This window comes from Meles meles, chromosome 9 (genome assembly GCF_922984935.1).
Source record: "Meles meles chromosome 9, mMelMel3.1 paternal haplotype, whole genome shotgun sequence".
In the NCBI taxonomy this organism is placed as follows: Eukaryota; Metazoa; Chordata; class Mammalia; order Carnivora; family Mustelidae; genus Meles; species Meles meles.
The window spans coordinates 52,228,884-52,253,482 of record NC_060074.1 but is presented as its reverse complement, the minus strand read 5'-3'; positions in this window follow the sequence as shown (position 1 = coordinate 52,253,482).

Genomic DNA, 24,599 nt, shown 5'->3' with positions numbered 1-24,599 from the left:
GGTTTAATAGCATACCAGAGATAGGAAAAGAATCAGTGCATTTCATAGCATAGATGGAATCAGAACCCCAGTGAGAGAAAAGATAAATTATAAGGCAGAAAATGTATTTACAAATGATTTCCCCAAGACGAAACCAGAGAGAGAGACAAAGCTTAAGAAACTCTTGGTCTCAGGAAACAAATTGAGGGTTGCTGAAGTGGAAGGGGATGGGTGGGATGGGGAGGCTGGGTGATGGACATTGGGGAGCGAGCGTATGTGCTATGGTGAATGCTGTGAATTGTGTAAGGCTGATGAATCACAGACCTGTACCCCTGAAACAAATAATATATTATATGTTAATTTTAAAAAATGGTTTCACAAGTGTAGTGAAAAGGCAAACTTAAACAGTCAAGATCTTTTAAAATTTTAAATTTTAAACTTTAGAATTTGATTTTTTTTTAATTTAAATTTAAATTTTAAATTTTAAAAATTATAAAACTTTGATTAAATAGACAATTCCTTGTAAAATACAATTTACCAGAACTGACTGAAGATGAAACAAAAGTCTGAATACTCCTATATCTATTAAAGAAATTAAATTTTGAACTTGTTATCAAAAATCTTTCCAACAAAACTCCAGGTATAGATGAGTTCACTGATGAATTCGATTAAACATTTAATACGTGAAAAACACCAATATTATGCAAACTCTATCAGAAAACAGAGACAGTAACATAAACCTACTATCACAACCTGACCAAGACATCACTCCTCAACAACAAAATATGACCAGTATCTCTCATGACTATGGATGCAAAAATATTTATCAAAATATTCATAAGTCAAAGCCAGCAACATATAAAAATGATAATTTATTATGATCATGTAAAGTTTATCTCAAGTTTAAATGATAACACTAAATAATAATAATTCACATCATATACAGAAGAATAGTGAAGATAGGTCATTCCCTTAAATGTAAATTCTAAAACTATTTTAAAAAAAATTTTTATTTATTTATTTGACAGAGAGAGAGAAATCACAAGTAGGCAGAGAGACAGACAGAGGTGGGTGGGGGGGGAGCAGGTTTCCTGCTGAGCAGAGAGCCAGATGCAGGACTCGATTCCAGGACCCTGGAATCATGACCTGAGCTGAAGGCAGAGGCTTAACCCACTGAGTCACCCAGGTGCCCCAAGTCTAAAACTTTTTAGAGAACATCTTCATGACTTAGAGACAGACCAAGATATCTTAGAAAACAATGACCAAAACCAAGGCAATAACCAAATGAAATAACTGACAGGTTAGTATTATGTTTTTCAAAAACAACTTTAAGAAAAAGAATAAGCATACTAACTGGGTATGAAGTGTTGCCAATATAGATATATAGATACAGATTGACACAAAGAAAAGTAGTATCCAAGATAAAAAGAACTCTTACAACTTAGTAATAAAAAGAAAAAAATTTGAAAAGATTAAATTGGGGCGCCTGGGTGGCTCAGTGGATTAAGCCGCTGCCTTCGGCTCAGGTCATGATCTCAGGGTCCTGGGATCGAGCCCCGCGTCGGGCTCTCTGCTCAGCAGGGAGCCTGCTTCCCCCTCTCTCTCTGCCTGCCTCTCTGCCTACTTGTGATCTCTCTCTGTCAAATAAGTAAATAAAATCTTAAAAAAAAAAAATAAATAAAAAATAAAAAGATTAAATTTAAAAGATTAAATTTTAAAAAGATTAAAAGATAAAGGCATATGAGACTTGCAACAACTAACTGAATCTGAAAAGCATGTCAAGTGAAGGAAATCTTACACAAAAAATGTAAAATATGTAATTCCATATTTTGTAGCATTTTTAAGAACTTAGACTGAATCTATATTGACAAAAAATTTAAAAAGTGGGGGCACCTGGGTGGCTCAGTCATTAAGCATCAGCCTTTGGCTCAGGTCATGATCCCAGAGTCCTGGGATCGAGCCCTACATTGGGCAGCAGGAGGCCTGCTTCTCCCTCTCCCACTCCCCCTGCTTGTGTTCCCTCTCTCATATCTCTTTCTCTGTGTCAAATAAATAAATAAATAATCTTAAAAAAAAAAAAGTGGTTGTTAAATATTCCTCAAGAAGTAGGGTTGGGATTAACTTGGGAAAGGTATTAGGGAACTTTCTGGAGTAGGGGTAACCTTTTGTACCTAAAGAGAGGTTTAGGTTATACAGAGGTATCCATGTGTCAAAATGTTGCAAATATATAATTAAGATCTGCACATTTTACTGAATGTAATTTATCTAAAAAGTTATACAGATATCTAAATCTGATTAGTGTTGTACATGGGAAGTACTTGGTGGAAGGAATATAGTAGTATCTCTAATCTATTTCAAAATCATCAAAAAATAAATAGATTATGAACAAATAAAAGAATAGATGGAGGACTGTGTGATAACACAAGAATGGTTAAAAAAACTAATGTAGAATGTAAGTAATCATTATTTTACTGTTCATTGTAAAATATTTTCAACTTAGCTCTATGTTTGAAATTTTTATAATAAAATCCTAGGGGAAGAGCAATATCTACAATGTTTTCAGGGTAAAAGAGATGATTTAAGGATTATACACTAAATTAACTATAACACATATAGGCAATTTATATTCATGTTCAAATGTCGAAAAGCCCAAGGACTATATTACTTCTTTGTCCTGAAAAATCAACTTGCGTACAAGGAAGGAAAAGAAAGATAAAGTTATATAACTCTCATGTTTGTCTACATTTGTAATTATAAAGTATATTGTAAATATTACAATTTAAAAAACATAAACCAATATAAATGTAAGAACAATTAGAGTAAAACAAAAAGCTCATTGTATATCATTAAGAAGTCACAGGTGACACAGATAAAGTAGAAAGAAATACAAATTAATTTTTAAAAATAATTCATAGGGGAGCACTTTTTCATGTGTCTGTTGGCCATCTGGATGTCTTCTTTGCAGAAATGTCTGTTCATGTCCTCTGCCCATTTCTTGATTGGATTGTTTGTTCTTTGGGTGTTGAGTTTGCTAAGTTCCTTATAGATTTTGGATACTAGCCCTTTATCTGATATGTCGTTTGCAAATATCTTCTCCCATTCTGTCAGTTGTCTTTTGGTTTTGTTAACTGTTTCCTTTGCTGTGCAAAAGCTTTTGATCTTGATGAAATCACAATAGTTCATTTTTGCCCTTGCTTCCCTTGCCTTTGCCGTTGTTCCTAGGAAGATGTTGCTACGGCTGAGGTGGGAATGCAAGCTGGTGCAACCACTCTGGAAAACAGCATGGAGGTTCCTCAAAATGTTGAAAATAGAACTACCCTATGACCCAGCAATTGCACTACTGGGTATTTACCCTAAAGATACAAACATAGTGATCCGAAGGGGCACGTGTACCCGAATGTTTATAGCAGCAATGTCTACAATAGCCAAACTACGGAAAGAACCTAGATGTCCATCAACAGATGAATGGATAAAGAAGATGTGGTATATATACACAATGGAATACTATGCAGCCAACAAAAGAAATGAAATCTTGCCATTTGCGACGACGTGGATGGAACTAGAGCGTATCATGCTTAGTGAAATAAGTCAATTGGAGAAAGACAACTATCATATGATCTCCCTGATATGAGGACATGGAGAAGCAACATGGGGGGTTAGGGGGATAGGAGAAGAATAAATGAAACAAGATGGGATTGGGAGGGAGACAAACCATAAATGACTCTTAATCTCACAAAACAAACTGGGGGTTGCTGGGGGGAGGTGGGATTGGGAGAGGCGGAGGGGTCTATGGACATTGGGGAGGGGAGGTGAACCATAAGAGACTATGGACTCTGAAAAACAACCTGAGGGTTTTGAAGGGGCAGGGGTGGGAGGTTGGGGGAACAGGTGGTGGGTAATAGGGAGGGCACGTTTTGCATGTAGCACTGGGTGTTGTGCAAAAACAATGAATACTGTTACGCTGAAAAAAAAATAAATAAAAATAAGAAAACATTAAAAAAATAATAATTCATAGGGGACACAAGATTTCAGAAGCTAGTAAATAAAAAATATAAGTTTAAGCAATTATATAACATTTTTAAAGTGATAATGAGGTTAACAAACTTGAACTACACAACTTTCAAATTGCTGTGTTGGGGAAATGGAGAGGGCAGTGTTGCTTTCAAGAAAGCATGGATAATATGTATGGTGAAAGGCTGAAATAGAAGAGAGAACTTGTAAGAATGAACATAGAAAATGCACATTATGATGAAAATAGGTAGTTTAAATAGTTTCGATCAAAATAAGAACAATATACTCTAATCATATATTGAAGTCAAAGGCCCCTAGGTGATTAATAAAACTCCATAAATGCTCCATATAAAAGAAAAAAGATTTGGAGGCATCTAGTTGGCTCAGTCAATAGAACACGTGACTCTTGATCTCAGGGTTGTAAATTCAAGCCCCACACAGGGCACGGAGCCTACTTAAAAATAAAAATTTTTTTAGAGAGGAAAAAAGATTCATGCAAATGAAGTTAATTAAAATATTAACAAAGAAACACTGGAAAAATAAACACCTAAACCAAAGCAAAGCAAAACAAAAGAGATAAAAAGATTTACATCAGATAAAGTTAACCTCAAGATGAAAGGTATTAAGTAGGACAATAATGATTAAGATAGTTTGGTTATAGCTATGAAATATAATCCCCATAAACATATTACTTACATTTATTTCTATAACAATGTTTATGTAGCATGTATTCAAAACTAGACACTACTCTAAAACTTTACAGCAATTAAATGCAAACAAACCCATGAGGTAATTATAATTAATATAATAACTAATAATTATAATTAATGAAGACACTAGGGTTTAATTAATATAGTAGGTAAATTCTCATAGATCTTTGTGTATTAAATAATATGGCTTTATAATATATAAACAAATCTTCAATTTAAAGGAGTAATTGGAATTGAAATAGAACTACTTATATAAAATTTTGATACATTTTTCTAAGTCTTTAGAAACAGAATAGATTAACATAAGGAAGAAAATTTGAATATCAAAGAATATCTGAAATCCCATAGATACTTATCAATTTTTTACAATGCAAATAGACAATGTGTTTTATTTTCAAAATCATATGGAGAATGTACAAAAAACTGATAGTAAGATTTTAAAAAGACCCAATTATTCTCCAACAAATATACAGAAGCCAAACGGAAGAACAAAACTTTTTTTTTTTTAAGACTTTATTTATTTATTTAATTACATCCAGAAATCACAAGTTGGCAGAGAGGCAGGCAGAGAGAGACGGGAAGCAGGCTCCCCGCTGAGCAGAGAGCCCAATATGGGACTCGATCCCAGGACCCTGAGATCATGCCCTGAGCCGAAGGCAGAGGCTTTAACCCAGAGCCACCCAGGTGCCCCTGGAAGAACAAAATATTTAAACAAAGGTACTGAGTGGAAAAAATAAAAATGGAAATCGCCAAAAAAAGAATGATTAAAAAATGTAAAAAACACTTTCCTAAACCACCTCTTAGTCCTAACTTTTCTGACCCGTTAAAATTATTCTCTTCCTGCCTGATTTCATTTAAATCATATTCACGCTGTGCTCACTTGGTTTTAAACTAATGCTAAATGAATGGATGAGTAAATGAAGGGCGGGGAAGAAAATTTATTTCTGATAGACTGTCAACTAACAAATGTAAAAGAAATCATAGGGGAAATGAAAAGTCATTTGAAAACCCCAAACACCACTTGATGCCTGACTAGTGAGTAAAAGGCTGACAAAGAATGGAATGTTTACGTAATCTCAAAGCACTTCCCCACAAAACACTTATAAGTTTCAAATGTAAAAAGAATAATTTACAATGGAGAAAATCCTCAACCACCAACTTAAATCAAGTGATCACAGGTAACATCGTGGGTAATGGGACACAACAAAATCATGTACTACCTGCTAGAAAGCAATAAAATGATCACGGTATCGCTTCTGTGGTATCTCTCCCCAAAATTCATGGTCTGAGCCTCATCTTAGGAAAATATCAGACAATCTGGATTGAGGCACATTATACAAAATTAATGCCCTGTTATCTTAGAAAAAAATAAAAAATAAGGTTCACAGTGAGGAACTGGGAAATTCTTCTAGATGGAAACCTGAGGAGACATGACAACAGAATGTGACCCCTAGTCCTGAACTGGATCCTTTATGTGTGAAGAACACCCAACAGCTGGTGAGGCTTGATCAGGTCGTGCAAAGTATAGTAGCCATAGCTACCTCACCATAGTTATTACAAAAGCAAAGTCAATGTCTGTCCTCATCAAGGACATCATCAAGGCTCCTGCCTTGTCACAATATAAACACACACATACACACACCTATATTTAGAATTTTTCCAGTAACATAATTTTACCTATTTTTAAATTGTAACTTCTTAAAAAGGCATCTTATTTTGTGTGTCACTCAGGAACATTCTATGTGTAGGACACCTTAATACTTTTGATGTATGACAGCTTGGGGGAAAAAAAAGTTCTATTCTCTCTGCAGAGCAACCTAAAGTAATTTAGAAAAATAAATAAATAACAACAACAACAACAACAACAAAAAACCACAATAAAACAGTGAGCTCTAGAGACCAAAATCAAAGTTCTTTTATTTTTAAAAATTCCATTAAGGAAGACTGGCTGTCATAAATAAAAGCATGTAGGGCATGCCTATGGATATTAATTAAACTCCCTGAAAATACACATTCAGAAAGGCAGTCCCAAACATGCAACAGAACAAACGGTCAAGAACACCTGCAGCTGTGACTGTCATGTGTTGTCTTGTAGGTAATATCAAGCAGTGATATTTGTCACTGTGCAGAGCAGCCAGGGAGCTGCAGGTACTGATGGAGATTCAGGGTTCAAGTTCACACCGCCAAATACTCAGGGAGGTGCAAAAGAAAAGACTGATCTGGTCTTGATATGTGGCCCTCTAGGAACTCACCTCCCAAAATGCAAAAGCTTAAAAACAAAATGCCAACATGCCTGGAAAAATTAAAACAAAACAAATGTCCTGAAACATTTAATTCTGATTTAGTGAAAACTATCAGCTTGATCAGAGTATAACTTCCGACCTCAAAGTGTCACAGGACAAACTGCATCCAGAGCCACAGAGTAGAGAGGAATGAAGCTGCAGACGTCAGCGCCATGGCTGCACCTCAAAAGAAAAGCAGCCCAACTTACTGGGCAGGACCCATCCCTTTTGCAGCCAATCAAAACTCATCGGGCTTTAGGATATTAGTGCATGTGTAGACATCAGCTATTCACAGTTTAATTGTGCAAATTTATGCCTGAGCCTTTGCTTATGCCCCTTCGGATTCCTCTCCAAACTTTTTGGCTTACAGTAAATTTAGGAGCCCAGACTTGACAGAACTGTGTTTTGATAAATTAAGCCAAAGCAGTTACAATTCAGGTGACTGTTTCTGTTTACCCACTAGCAGCTTTGATTTTTCTCGTGGAGATAAACAACGGGTTCACACACAGGAGAAAAGGGCAAACAACTGTTTGTATGAAGGCACGCGAATTAGAACCAATTATGAAACCGAAAAGCAAAATCCCTTCCTGGTAAATGTTTTATAGGATTAGAGGAGAAGACTCCTAAATACAAAACAAAAAACAAGTACCTTTTTAGGGTATACATGGAGGTCATCAGGGCTAGCAAACTGAATTAAGGCACTTGGAATACAGTCTCTGACACACGTGGCTTAAGGCAGTCACAAGACTTAGTCACTTGAACAACATCTACCTACGCAATAAAATATATACCAACCCTGGTCCTGGGCTATGCCAGAGCATCTAAGACAATCAAGCAGCCTGACTGCTTTCCTGAGAAGGAACAAAGCAAAAACACTGAGGAATGGAAAAGGATGGCTCTAAGATGAATTGTACATTCTCAAAGACACTGCTGTTGAGTACTGGGAGGAAGGGATTAAGATGTTTTAAATGGACAGTCGCTGGAAAACTCACACTCCTGTGTTACTCAGAATGATTTAATTTACAATAAGCCTCACTCCACAAGTTCACCTGCTATGGAACAAATACTTTGCTACCACACGCCTGCAGTGGCTTCCGCTTTAGACCACCACATCGTTGCCAATAACCATTGGCTCAATAGCAGCTCTAAGTGCCTTACACAGAGAGAAAGCTACTTTTGAGACTTAATAACATTCTTTCTGAAAATCTTCACTGAAAAAGGCTGAATTGCACTGTTGCTGAAATTAGCCCTTTTAGAGATAACAGGAAACGGTTTCCTTAAAATGATATTAAGGCCATTAAGAAAGATGGTAGCATGAATGTGCAAATATGTGCACATGTGGGTATTAGGTGTGAAAGAGATAATTAGGAAAAAGAAGAGTAGTATCCAACTAATCTCATCACTGTCGCTTAAAGAAAATAATTTCACAAATATTAAAATGTTTTTACCTTTATAAAGAAATACAGACCCTCTCCTCTTGAAGTGTACAGAATGAATTAAGTGGCAGGCTAACCTCACTACCTCAATTTATTGCAGAGTCTACTGCATCAGTGAAAACATGATGGGTGAAGAGGATAGATTATCTACAACCCAATAACATTTATATTTTGTTTGCTAGGAATGCTTTCCTCCATAAAAATATAGGCTTAGTCAAACAAGGGTTTGTTCTTCCTTGTGTTAGAAGATATTAGAGGTGAGCAGCACTTGACGTTGGTCCATCGCCTCAGTGACTAAGGATCCCAGCATTTTTCCACTCTTCTACTTTGCCATGTCTATATTTTTAATTCCTACCCTCAGGCTTACTGCTCGTAGTTGCAATATGGCTACTACCACTCTATTATACAACACCATAAAAGGTAGAAGGAAAGGGTAGAAAAGTGACCATGGCTGAGAAGGAACTCATCCTCTGACTCTAGGCTTTTATTATGGAACAATACATTCCAGAATTCCCAACTGACAAATATACACTTATATTTAATTGACTAGTACTGGATCACAGTATGGACTCCAAAACCACCTTTCCTGAAACACAGAGTCCTTCATCCTATTACCTAAAAAATAATTGCTTCAATTCAGTGAAGGTGGAGGAAATACTTAAATCAACAACTCTAGTTTCTGCACATGTTTCATACCCATATGCAGACTCTTCAATGGTGTAGATTTCTCTTACATGAATATGTTTCTATTCATTTGCTGGTAGAAAAACACGATTCAGCCATTGCACTAATTTTTAAGTCTAGGAGGTGCTAGGGTAGAGTTTTAATTATATTACAACATAAAAACTGCTCTATCCAAAAATTAAACCCATGATTTCTGTCTCATTAACCCATTATGATAATCAGCTGTGATAACTGCACCAAACAAGACTGGGCTGTATAAAGTTCTATTCCTTTTCATTCAATATAATGTATACATTCACAGGCTCACACGAGCACACGAGTTAGGCAAATGATTCAAAACTAGTAAACATGAAATCAAAAGATGTTACAAGAGGGTACAACAATGTCTGTCTCAAAAACTCAAGGACAAATCCTTGAACTGCACTTAATGATCTGCTACGGATTTAGGATAAATGAATCTATCTAAATTTACATACAGTCCAGTGATATTTTCAATCCAGTAAAACTTTCAGAATATTGAATTTTCTGTTTACTGTGTTTCCCCTATAGAGTATCAGGTAAGTCAAGGACTCCAATAATACATCTTTTTTTTCCCTAAAATGAGAAAAAAGAGCATTCTATTCTTTTCAAAAAGAAGCACTGGACTATATCACTATTTATTAGCACTGGGAATGTCAATGGTTGCTGATACATGTATCAGTAAAGCATATTACTTAAAAAACATATTACTTAAAAAGCATATTACTTAAAACAACATAAAATGGTTATATGCATTTAGTATCATCACTGGCTAAGAAATCTGTTCTCCAGTTTTATTACAGGCTATTCTTCCTCACAGTGGTTTACAGTACCTACATATTGGAGACAAAATTATGTCAAAATATGAAACTGACAAATGTAAACTATCTCCTCACCTCAATTCTTAACTTGAAATCTTAGTTTCATAGTAAAAATTAATAATCATTTAAAATTAAAATTAACCAAGAGAAATAGTTTGAGCCTGCTCCATGGTAAACTTTGGATCCTATATTTATATCACTCTGCCAATATCATATACTACAGTAATGCCAACCTCCACTGTTAGTCAGGTGTAGACCTGCTAAATGTGTAAGCTAATGGGACCACTGAAACTACATATTATTTTGGTATTAAACTCAGGCCCCAATCTGCTTCTGCCACGTTTATTTTTTTTTTTAAGATCTTATTTATTTGACAGAGATCACAAGTAGGCAGAGAGGCAGGCAGAGAGGGAGGAGGAAGCAGGCTCCCCGCTGAGTAGAGAGCCCCACGTGGGGCTTGATCTCAGGACCCTGGGATCACGACCTGAGCCGAAGGCAGAGGCTTTAACCCACTGAGCCACCCAGGTGCCCTTGCCATGTTTAGACCTGAATAGGGCAACCTGGATCCTGGAATGATGTGCATAAATGTATTCTTCCTTTATCTAATAAAAGATATTTGTAGCATTTCTATACTTCATAAAACAACACCTATGTACCCTCGCAGGTTCATAAAAACTTTCCAAATATATAAATTTAAAATAGAGGCAGACAAAATTGGAGATTTGAACCTCAATTTTATAATTGAGGACACTGAGAGCAACTATGACTTGCTCACATTTTGAAAGCAAAGCTAAAACTAAAATTCAATTCTTACATATCATATTTTGTTTTTGTTATTTATTTTTATTCACAAAATTCAATTCATAAAGGGATAATTATTATTATTTGGGGGATCTCATATGCATCAAAAAGATGCTTAAGGTTATAAAACATGAGAGAAATTACAGAAAACAAGTAATAGAAGTATAACATGTTCATGTATTGGCTGTCTCAATTTTAAATTAGTTAACTGATCTTTACATTCAATGCATACTAATATCCTTCTGAGATTTTTTTTTTTGTAGAAATTAAAAATCTGAGTCAAAAATCTGTATGGAAAAGCAGAGGTCAAGAATAGCCAAGGCAAATTTGAAGAAGAACAAAGCTGGATGATTTATCTACCAGAGAGCAAAAACTTTTATAAAATTTTGGCATCTTTTCAGGATCTTTTGGCATCTTTTCAGGATGCTCAACATCACAGATTTACCCATCATGAAAAAATGCTCAATACTGCCCATTATCAAAGAATTACAAATCAAAACTATAATAAGACATCACTCCCCATGGGTGAAAATGTCTAAAATTAACAATACAGGAAACAAAAGATGTTGGCAAGGATTTGGAGAAATGGCAACACTCTTACACTGTTGGTAGGAATGGAAACTGGCGCAGCCATTCTGGAAAACAGTATGAAAGTTCCTCAGAAAGTTAAAAATAGAACTATCCCACAACCCAGCAATTGTACTACTAGGTATTTACCCTAAGGACACAAAAATACTTATTCAAAGGGGACACATGCAGCATGATGTTTACAGCAGCATTATCAACAACAGCCAAAGTATGGAAAGATCCCAAATGTTCACTGACTGATGAATGGATAAAGAAGGAGTGATATATATACAATAGAATATTACTCAGTCGTAAAAAAGAATGAAATCTTGCCATTTGCAAAGACATGAATGGAGCTAGAGTGTATTATGTTAAATGAAATAAGTCAGTCAGAGAAAGACAAATACCATATGATTTCACTCATATATGGAATTTAAGAAACAAAGCAAATGAACACATGGGAAGGGGGGAAAAAAAGAGAGACAGAGGGAGGGAAACCATAAGAGACTCCTAACTATAGAGAAAAACTGTGGGTTGCTGGAAGGGAGGTAAGTGGGGGATGGGCTAGATGGGTGATGGGTATTAAGGAGGACATTTGTTGTGATGAGCTTTGGGTGTTATATGTAAGTGATGAATCACTAAATTCTACTCCTGAAACCAATATTACACTATTTGTTAACCAGCTAGAATTTAAATAGAAATCTGAAACAAAAAAAAGAAACAAAGAATTTCATTGGCATAGGCAGAAAATTGACCAATAGAAGAAAACAGTGTCCACAATATTTTAAAAATTTTGTTATTTGAATACAGGTGATGCATACATACGTATAAGTATATACGTATGTGTTTGTGTGTTTATGTGTGTATCATGGTGTTAATATATTCACCTGAGTTACATGACAAAGGTTCAACACAGTACATGGAGGAAGGATAGTCTTCCCAATAAATGGTCCTGGGTCAAGTGCAGTCCATTGGAGAAAAGTAAATCTTGACTCCCCACTATATGAAAATTAACTCCTAACTCCAGAGGGACAGAGATCTACATATGAAAGGTGACATTACAAAGCTTTTAGTGACAAACACAGCACAATAACTGTGTACTGCATTACGCAAATACTTCGGAAACAGGATACAATAAGCAATAACCATGAAATTAAAAATAACAAATGAGACTATATTAGAACTAAGAACATATTAAGAACATTGAAAGAATGAAAAGTTGATCAACCAAAAGGAAAACAATATTCATAATACATGCAATTGACAAAATATTAATATCTAAAATATCTTAAATAACTCATTAAATCAATAAGGAAAGGTCAGAAAATCCAATAGAATAAAAAAGAATGAGGGTTTTTATAGATAATCCATATAAGAAAATGTCCAAATAATCTTATTATATGCTTATTGCCCAAAACAAGTTTTCAACTACATTAGCCAATAGGAAATGTAAGGTAAAACCACAATGTGGTCCCATTACATACCTACTAGACTAGCTAAAATAAAAAATACAGATAATACCCAGTGTTAGGCTTGGAGAAACTAAATTTCTCATAGACTGTGTACAAGTGGAAATTGGTAAAGCCACTTTACAAGACTCTCACACTATCTAATAAAGCTCAACATGTGCCTAGCAACACCCAGCAACTCCATTCTACTCCAATCCTAACAGAAATGAATGTTGAATGTTTACAGCAGCACAATTTGTAATAGCCAGGGGGAAAAAAAAGCAAACTACCAAATACCCATCAACAGTAGAATGGATAAATTGTGGCCTACGCATGCAGTGAAATAATAATACAACAATAAGAATGAATGAATGATGTATAACTATACATGAAACTATGGCTAAATACCACAAACCTACGGAGCAAAAGAAGCCAGAAGTAATACCTTACAATTCTCTTTATGCAAAGTTTCTAAACAGACAAAACTGATCTATTCTGTTAGAGATCAGAGTAGTATTTACCCACGGTGAAGATAATAATGGCAAAGTAGCAGGATTTAAGATAATTCAAGAGAAATAGATGACTTCAAAATAACCCTAAGTGTGGTCTTTTTGCCTATGGGTTTCTGAGAAAAGTAAGCTTTCGAATCTATATCAAATAACTGGAATTCATATGATCATTAGCTAATATAGGTCTCAATATTGCCATTTAGAAGCTCTAATTGGGTGATCTCGGGTCAGCAGCTGGGACCCCATGAGTTACTAATAATCATTTCGAATAGGAAGCAAGCTACTTCATATTTGTTTATTTTGAAAATAAAGATTAAAAAAAGCATGTGAGCTAAATGTTGTATATATAAATTATGTATCTTTAAGATAAACAAATCTTTAAGATAAACAAATTTCTTATATGAAAACTAGAAGAGGAAGAAGTTTAGGTCTTCACCAAATGAGTATTATTTGGCCTGTCAGCACCTAGGTTGGAGGAACCATTATCAAAATTACTTTGCAAGAATCTCATTAAAGTGTGGCTAGCTCGGCCATATTTCTTTATACTTAAATTATGTCTGTTAGGGAATGACTAAAGAAAAATTAACCTAAAGCATTTATTCCCTATTTTAAAAAAAGTAAATTTGCAATTTTTGAAAACAACAGAAGTCCTATTAATGAGAGCTACCAGAGAGTTACAATGCATTGACTTGCATTGATTCCAATCAATCACTTTAACTGAACCTTCCCAAATGGCTCAAATTATAATTGAGAATAACTAACATATGAGGTCCATGTACATGGAGATCCTCACCATTTTGGGGTAATTTTCCCACGTGTGTGTGTGAGTGCCTATGTTTGTGTATGTGCTTCCAGCGAAGGACAAGAAGTCTTCCAAATACGCATGAACTATGTCACCATTTTCCTCAGAAGTTCTCATTTTAAGATTTATTATGTTAGAATTAAAATCTTCCTCAACATAGCATAACAAAGAACATGGTGGACATGGGGAGATGGAGAGGAGAGGGAGTTGAGGGAAACTGGAAGGGGAGATGAACCATGAGAGACCATGGACTCTGAAAAACAACCAGAGGGTTTTGAAGGGGCGGGGGGGGGGGGGGGCGGGGGAGGTTGAGGAACCAGTGGTGGGTAATAGGGAGGGCATGTACTGCATGGAGCACTGGGTGTGGTGCAAAAACAATGAACACTGTTACGCTGAAAATAAACAAATAAAAAAAAAAAAAGAAAAGGAAAAAAATCTTCCTCAACAGAATAATAACTCTATATCAAAGCAAAAAAGTCATTGTTAAAGAAAAAAGAGAGGCTCTATGCATTTCCTAGTAACACTTTTCACTAAAAATTCTTACTAATTAAGATTACTATACGTACACACAAAAGAGAGTACAACGAATGTTTTATAATTTACTCCTAACAATGGGGAGAAAAGACGTTTCAAACATTCAACATAATGTGAATACACTGTAGAGTGGAAGTCCAAGGCACACCCCTTTTTTCATATGATTAAACTGTGCAGCACATTAGGAATGCCAATTAAAGTTTTAAATTACGTTTTTGGAAGGAACCGCCAGTGGCATCCATCTTCCTCACAAGAAACATCTGTGAAGCTGGCAGCACAGGACTGGATTTTTGGACACTATGGGGTAGAATATTATAAGCTTTATATTTTTTTTCCCACCCAAACAGTTTCCTTGAACTTTTATCAACCTACCCCTATTCATTTTTTTTTTTAACTTCCCATGGTTTTACATTATCTTGGAATTTAAAGGCAGAGCAATTGCATCTTGGTTTTCTTAGTCTTTTTAGAGACTCTTTGGACAAATATAGAAACAGATACCTCTTCATAATCCATTACATAGTAAAGAAGTATCTTTCAGTCAATCCCAATGAAGCCCCCAGAAAAAGGCTTTTTTGCAAGCTAGCCCTGTGAACACAGCATCTAGTGAGATGGAGGGAACTACATACAAATCCAGTCTCTTTTCATTGAGCAGGGATTCAAATACTTGGTAATCACCTGCAGAGGTTAATTTTATGCATTAACTTGACTAGATTAAGAAGTGTCCAAAAACAGTAACAAAAGGTCCAGACAAACTGGTAAAACATCATTTCTGGGTGTGTTTGCGAGGATATTTCCTAAAAAGAATGGAGATTAGCATTTGGATCAGTAGACTGAAAAAAGAAGGTCCCTTTTCAACCAAGGGGGGCAGGCACCATCCAATCTCAGGGCCCAAACAGAACAAAAAGGTAGAGGAAGGGCTAATTCTCTCTCTTTGAGCTGAAACACTTGTCTTCTCCCTATGCTTGGATATCAGAGGTCCTCGTTCTTGGGACTTTGGACTGTGGGACTTACACAAGCACCACCACCCCTGCCACATTCCCACCCCCCTTCACCCCACACCCACTAGTTCTCAGGCCTTACTCAACTGAATTATACCACCAGCTTTCCTGGTTCTCCAGCTTTCAAACAGCAGACTTCTCGGCATCCAAAACTTTATGAGTCAATTCCTATAATAAATCTCCTCCTACATATATCTTTAATATCCTATTGGTTTTGTTCCTCTGGGGAACGCTGAATAATACAACAACCAAGCCATAATTACTATTCCAACTTCTCATTCTAGTCTTCCCTTTTTCAAGCTAAACATTCTCAGCATCTTTAAGTAACTACTAATCAGATGGTTATTGCAAATCTTTTTGGTAATATCAGCACTGAGTGTAAAAAGAGAAAACTAAGGCTTAGGCTCCCTGACATCCCCCACAGATTCACTGGAATAAGAACAGAGAATGGGTTCCAATGGGAGTTAACCTCATCTAGCTCATTACAACCAAAAGACAATCCTTCCCTGGAACTTAAGGGTAATCTCATGGCACTCCTTCCTACATAAAAACAAAACAAAACAAAACAAAAACAAAAACAAAACAACAGACAAACATGGAATCTTAGAGTTTAATGAGACATCTAGTATAAAAACCTATGGTTTCGATACAGATTTCAAATGTCCTGTTGGGTAACATCACATTATGTTTGCATAGAGCCTTCTGCTTTTAAAGTGCATTCTAATCCTGACCCTCACAGGACTGTGAAGTCAGCGGAATACAAGTTATTATATACACAGATGAGAAAGCTAGGGTTCACAGAGGTAAAACAAAACAAAACAAAAAAACAATACAATTTCTCCCAACTGGTAAGGAATGGAAGCAAATCTCCCACCCAGGATTTCTTCCCATGTCCAGTCCTGACAACACGTTGCTGCCTCTTCACGCTACAGAGATATAAGAATGTGCAGATGGCTCAGGGGCAAGATCTGAAGGACACCTAGGAGGCCCATAGGTGCAAACATCACTTCCATGACTTTTGTGAGCCTCAGACTCCAGAACAGGGATTTATTTCTGTGGGGCTTAAAAGTTTTCTAACTTTTTAAGAATAACTTGTAAAATTAAAGAAACAAAAAATTAAAAACGTTTAACCACACCCAGAATACCTTTCAATAAAAAGAGCATTAATAGGAGACACTGAAGGACCCTCAAGACAAATTTCACTATCTTATTTTTTATGTCCTGGTACCAGCTTTGGACCATTCTTAGTTCTGTTTCTGTTTTTGTTCTGTTGAATTTTGTATTTGACTCTGAACAACTAGTTTGATCTCTTTATCTCTCATATGATCTCCTACCTTATTTTTAAGCACCTATTTTAGGTTTGCACTGTGATAATAATAATAATTAAACTGCATTTTTTCCCAAAAACCATTTCCTTTAATTGATGGACTTCATCAGTTAAAACAAAACAAAACAAACAAACAAACAAATAAAAAACACTGACTCTTACTGACATGGTTAAAGGAAATGGAGAGGTGAGCAGTATTCTCAGAAATTTCAAATGATTCTGGAGCAATGCCAGAGGAGAAAGTTTATAGATATCCTGTGGCTTTAAGTAAAAAATTTACTAACTTTAAAGTATTCTTATTTCTTGTCTCTACTAGGTTTGATAAGTTTGTATGTAAATCTAGCTGTAAATAATTGATGACTGATCACTAAATATTGAGAAAGTTTTGACTCGATGCTTAAATAAGACTTCTGTTGGTTGCTATACAATCTGTTCAATTTTTACTCAAAGTAAGCCAGTTACCAGACTGCTATTATAATAACTTAACATTCATTACAAAATTCTTGGTCTTTAAAAATTCAGCATGCTATTAAAATATTAAACATTTGTGCTTCTTCCTTTTCCTCTTGCTATGAAATGTTCTATTAGAACAGAAAGTTTTAAAATCTGTATGTAGAAATTTTAAAATTAGCTGTAAATATTAAATACAGGCACTCAATTTGTGCTGTTTTATGTAAGTGACAATACTGATATAATTATTCAAGTTGTGTTCTTTCTCTGAATCACACCATGTTTAAGTTTGGTGGTGGTGGTGGTGGTGGTTGTTTTTCCAGAAAAGAAAATTCCAAATAATTTAGGAGAAATACCTGAGAAAGCATCCTACCTACGAATGCATATACTGGTGTCCCGGAAGTTATTCCTTCTGTAAAATCTTTAATCTCTGCTAAAAACGCCCCAGTAGTAGCAGAAAGTCTGCTTCACTTATTGTCCTAAAGAATACTGGTGGAGTGGAATCCCGGCAGATGGGACTAGAACTTGTTAATGTGCGCTTTTATTTCCCATAAGTGGCAACATGGCTAGCAATTAGGAACAACAAACAACCACCAAGAAAAAAAAAGGCAAAGCAGAATGTTTATTATTTTCAGAGGTTCATCAGGGAATGCTTTTGTGTCAGGGGAATGAACACTGCAACCCAGGCGGGAAAGCTTCATTGCTTCCAAAGTGCCCTAGTGATGCTCAATAAAGTTATTAAAACAGTTCTCACCCCTTCGTCTTCACCCCGATATGCCCAGTGACAAGGGTGCAGTTCAGAGTATCCCCGGTGAGATGGAGGTAAAGCAATGTTATTTGGAATCAGTGTTTTTATCGGGACTCTGGATTTACCTGGAAAGGAACAGACTCCCTTTATGAAAACATGAAAATATTACCCTTCTGTTGTACATTTTGAGGAGGAGGCTTTTCCATTTGGCTGGTTTAGGAATAGAGAAACTTGAAACTATATGTCTTTTTTTTTTTTTTAACTTTTTAGCTCACTTTCTATGGAGTTAGAAGTAATTTTGTACTCATAGGTCTGTTAATTACACATAATAGCTCTTTTCCAGTGTTAACTGGGATAGTTTTCAAAGCTGAGTAAATAATTAGTGAGCCATTAGAAGGTCTCTGGTGATATTGTAATGACCCCTAACTTCAGTCATTCTACCACCCAGGTCTTTAGCGGACAGCAGTGCAACACCTCACTTAAGAATTTTAATCTGGGCGCCTGGGTGGCTCAGTGGGTTAAGCCGCTGCCTTCGGCTCAGGTCATGGTCTCAGGGTCCTGGGATCAAGTCCCACATTGGGCTCTCTGCTTGGCAGGGAGCCTGCTTCCCTCTCTCTCTCTCTCTGCCTGCCTCTCTGCCTACTTGTGATCTCTCTCTCTCTCTCGCTGTCAAATAAATAAATAAATAAATAAAATATTTAAAAAAAAAAAAGAATTTTAATCTGAGCTATGTGCAATTCAGAGTATATCTCACTCAAAGAAGTTTAACAGAAGTTTTTGAACATCAGAATTAAATATTATGACTGGCTGTCCAGGCGGCCTGGGAACTATCATTCCCCAATGAGTGTGCTTTAGAGGTTCTGAAATAGTAAATGAGAACAGAACTCCTCTGTGCAATAAAATTACATCTCATTCTTTCCCTGGTCCCCAGTCACTTCTCTAGGTAATGGTGGCAGGTCCTGTCACAGGGGAGAAAGTAACCAGCTCAACTGATACTCAAGAAAGCATATATGTTTTCTGTGCATCTCTCCCATCTTTTCTCAATGCTCAACCCTTAGTTACAAATGAAACACTTATCACTGCCTTTTAAACAATATGAGAACAAAAGGAATACTCAGTATCCCAAAGTCCTTTACTCAGAAAACCATCTTTCCCTATATGTGTATGAAATGACAAAATGCCAGATTGAAATTGTGGTCACTCTCAGCTCTGATAAGCCAATCCATGAATCAGACGAAACAACGAGAAACAGAAGAGGAAGCTAAAAGGGAAACAAAAAAAAGATGCTTAATTTAGGGTTGAGAGTGTTAACGTGGGGCAAGAAAAGAGCAATAGGTAGATTAAAGGCAGAAGGTCCAGGACATAGATGGGAAACAGAAGGAGCAAATACTCCGACCCAAGCCTGTTGGAATGCCTTATGTCAGCCATTTGCTTCTTAAGAAGTTGACAAGTAACACATGCCAAAAGACTGGCGATGGAATTACTGCCTTAATTTATGTATGTTTTTGAAGTATATTGTGTTTAAAGTAATACAAAGCACTGAAACCTGCTGGGAAAACTGCAAGGCTGCAAAGCCATTAGCATCTACCATTTAAAGCTGATAAAAGTCAGTGCACCAGTCACAATTGAGAGAGCTGCTGACACACTGCAGAGGAGCCAAAGCCAGCCAAAACCCTGGGGAGCTAAGGAGACTGGAGGGCTGCACAGCGATCAAGTCACTGTACTTCTGATGACAATTTGTTCTACTTGGTAGCGACTAACGCTTAGTAGGCACACAAAACACACACCCGATTCCAGTTAGCCCTTACAAATTAGTTAAAACAAAAATTACACACATCTTGGGGCGCCTGGGTGGCTCATTGTGTTAAAGCCTCTGTCTTCCACTCAGCTCATGATCTCAGGGTCTTGGGATCAAGCCCTGAATTGGGCTCCCTGCTCAGTGGGGAGCCTGCTTCCCTTCCTCTCTCTCTCTGCCTACTTGTCATCTCTGCCAATTAAATAAATAAAATCTTAAAAAAAATAATTGCACACATCTCAATGAAATTAACATCTGAGCTGCATGAGCCCAGCAATTGGATTTTGAGGTGAAACCAATGTGAAATCCTGAACGCTCCTGTTCCTTGCAAGCTGATAGCTCACTAACAGCAATGCCCCCAGAGCCATGGTGGAATAGAATGGCAGAAGTTAGACACTGACAGGGAAAATAACCTCATCAGACATATCTTTTATATTTGTAGATAAAGAAATAAGGAATGCAAAGTCTCCAATTGGCATTTGAAATTTTAATTAGCTCTCGATGAACAACTTAGGGTACTATTTCCTATTACTGGCATTTTGGGAAGGGTATAAAGGAGACTTGAAGTGAGTGAAAAGGAGATAAGGGCAAATATAAAGTAGTATTACCATGTTTGTTAACGATCTAGATTCAGACTAAATGGTAGATGAATAAATAAGCCTTACAAATCAAATTGTGGGGACACATGAAATTATCATATTCACTTCACATTGCTTCATTTGAGCTGGTGGGGCTCTTTTAAGATTGAATAGATATGTGGAGTGTCTTTTATTTAGCCCTTGATCACTTCCTAGTTTCCTTTTCCTTAATTACACGTTATAAAATAGTTGAGTGAGGGCAGAATTTCATTCATTATTTTAAAACATGATAGCCACATATATTCCTATAAGGTATTTCATTAAATCACATAATTGAAAACCTGCCTTGATATATGTGATACGGAACAGATCTCCAGACTTTTTATTTGCATGTGAAGGCCCTCCTAGGTGAACAAGTAATGGAAATTTTGGTAAAGGTAAGTGTGTGTTCTACCTCACTGGAAATATCAATTCTAAATGAAGAAGACAACAACTGTGTCTAAATCTGCAGGGGAGAATCCCAGGTTAGCAAGAATTCACCACGATGTAGGGCAGATGTAAGGACTTTGTTCTGGGAAACAGAAACTGCAGGAAAAAGCAACGTCCCAGTGCAACACTGGTGTCATTCAGTGCCTTCTGCCTAGCCCCTAGGACGTAGGGAGAGGGCCCTGAAACTTGAGAGAGGTAGCTTGGAGGAGTGAAAACAAGTTATTTAGAGCAGTATTCAGAGCGAGAGAAGAGGAAGTCGTCTTTAAGAACTTTAGAGATGTTGGAAGGCAGAGTATAGAACTGGCATCGAACAATATAGTTTGGGAAGAAAGAAGGTTGGGGGTCTAGGTGATGGCAGAATAGTTGTAAGGGTGCTGGCAGTTTTGGGTTAATATTTGATTTTGTTCCTGTTAGTTGTTGTCCATGCAGGATAGAACCTCTCCATAGAAGAGCAGAGAGCCATAGAGACAGATGATGACCAGCAGAAAAGAACTGACTTCAGGCAGATGGCAGTGTGAGATACACTGAGCTCTCAACAAGAAAGGGGGGAGCCCAAGAATCAGGATGTTTGCAGCTTCTACAACATTCCTGAGTGGATGGTGGAGAATCAATATCACAGTGATGGTTGTTCAAGCTTTGCTGGTTCTCAAGCCAATTCTGTCCAAGGGAAATAAATAAGAGGAGCATCTATTTCAAATAAATTATAATGTTAAAATACATTTTATCATTTATTTAAAAAATAAAAGTGTTTCACTGTTGTACTTGTTCCAGTTTCAGGAATGATATTATTTTACCCACTAATCTCTGACCTATATATCTCTATGATTTAAATTCCATATCCACCATAAATCTTGGTTCATGCCACTAATAAAGTGCCTGCAGTGACTCATCTATATGTTGGCCTTGGTAGTATATACTTGAACTTATACAGAACTTGGTTCTATATACTTGAACACAACAAGTTCCCACAGCACAGCCTACTTACTTTGTTGACTTCCACCCGTTCTTTTACAAGAGGGCTGAAGTGGATCTATTTATTTACCATTCCCCTACGGGGCAGAATGTGACAGCATTTCAAAAGGGTAGACTAACATATGTTTTGATTTCCGAAAGACAGTGGCCTTTGCCCAGTCTGACTCTCAAGTGTCATCTCCAGTGAGTAGATACTGATTACCTGTCCCTGATGATAGTTTTCAGAAGGGATGATAGGAGAGATGGCCATGTAGGAGAGCAATCTTTGTGTGACTTAAAAAAGACTATTTCCATACAGTGCACTTCAATGTCACAGGTGAATGCATTCAGAAATAATCATGTGATGGGGTGGCAGGCCTCTGTCTGTCCTCACCTCTGTGGGTGGAAGAGAACAGGATTTAACACAACTCACCAGGTAAAAAGCCCACGACTTCTCTATGCTACCACATAGCCTGCCTATTCTCTTCAACCCAATAACTATTCTCTGATTACAATAAGTAAACAAACAGAGCCATAACTTCGAGGACATAATGAGATTCCTGTTTTCATTTAATTATTTATTTTTGTAGATGAAAGACTTATCCTGTTACAGTGACTTTCAAGCTTTGATAAGAACCAAGGGGTAGATAGGAGACATACTGTAATGATGCTGGTTAAGAGATGAAGAGAGAGATAGGAAAAAAGATAAATATATTAAATCTCAATGAGCCTATTCTTTGAAGGACAAATAAATTGGTAGCTTCTTTCAAAAAGCAAGCCATAATTTCTAAGAATATCATATACAATAGCATGACTGTCATACTGAAATAATATAAACAATGTACATCTAATTGAAGTGCATTTTTAAACTAGCTAATAAGAACTGGAGGCATAAGAATTGTAGATTATTCTCAATGTTTTATAACATTTTCTAGATATTTTCATCTTAAGTTTCTAAAGAAGGAAAAAAGTTAAAAGTATAATTATCTATCATCTCAAAAATAATCACAAACCACAAATTTTATTTCTAGTGGTACCAAAGAACTGATGTTTAGAGAGTGAGTTTTTTACTCAAAATTTCAAAATTCTTTCTTTCTTCCCCATATATTGGAGGATTGAACATCCCCATCCCCTTGAAGTTAGGTATGTACATTTGCCTTGGCAAATAAAATATTAATAAAATTGAAGGCTTTAAAAGTTATGTACAATTCTGTGTCCCTTTCCCTATCACAGAAACCAGCAATAATACAAAAGATGGACCCCACTTAACTTGCATTGCTGAGTAACAAAAACACGGAATAGAGCCCACAGCTGACCTAATGACGGACACATAGCACAAGTCAGCAACAAACCTTGGTTGCATTACACCATTATGAATTTGGGTTTATTTGCCACTACTAACTGAACTTCTTTGATTGCTTTAGTTACTTAATTTCTTTATTAAAGAAATCCTGGTAATTTATTAGAAAATATAGCATTAGTGTGAAACAAACTGTATTACAAATAGTGGTTCTACCACTTTTTAGCTAGGTGACATTGCTAAGATTCTCAACTTCTCTCTGAACTTCCGTTTGCTCACCTATGAAATGGGTATTATGATAACCACTTCACAAGATGGCTACATGAATTACAATGAAAAAATATCAAGTTCCTAGCATGTCATATTGAGCTACTCAATATACGGCAGCTTTTACAATAATTATCTCCTAGAGAAGACTTTAGATTCAGTTATTTTGGGTTACTTACAATGACATCAAGTTTTAACTTGAGGCCAGATTTTTTTTTTTAATGTTTCCACTAATGTAACCCCATGCACACTATGAATGTTATAAAGCTACAGATTTAGGCCAAATTATAATAGCAATTTTTATGAATCCATTTCAGCATCCTGAGCTTAGTAATTTTGATAAATGACTCCTTCAAAAACTTGGCTTTAGCAGTGACTGAAAATGGTTCAGAGAGCTGAGTTTAGAGCTGAGTAATTGTACAACAAAGTTCCTGTGGCAAAGCTCAGAAAAAAGGGCCTTAATACAGTATTTCAAAGACAGGTCTTTTCACTTGTATAAGTATTTCCTGTTTATTTTCTCAATAGCATCAAATCTTATATTCAAGATTTCTATTTTTTTTTTTTTAAGATTTTATTTTATTTATTTGACAGAGAGAGATCACAAGTAGGCAGAGAGGCAGGCAGAGAGAGGAGGAAGCAGGCTCCCTGTGGAGCAGAGAGCCCGACGCGGGGCTCGATCTCAGGACCCTGAGATCATGACCTGAGCCGAAGGCAGCAGCTTAATCCACTGAGCCACCCAGGCGTCCCCAAGATTTCTATTCTTAAAGGAAACAAATTAAGAATAAAGAGAGACCGGAAAATAGTGATATTTTGTAGCATGTTATCTCATTGCTCTTGGAAATTTGTACTCTTGAAGACCACTTGATTCTTTTTTTTTTTAAGATTTTATTTATTTACTTGACAGAGAGAGATCACAAGTAGGCAGAAAAGCAAGCAAAGAGAGAGGGGGAAGCAGGCTCCCCACTAAGCAGAGAGCCCAATGCGGGGCTCTATCCCAGGACCCTGAGATCATGACCTGAGCCGAAGGCAGAGGCCCAACCCACTGAGCCACCCAGGCACCCCCAGACCACCTGATTCTTAAAAATAATCAAATT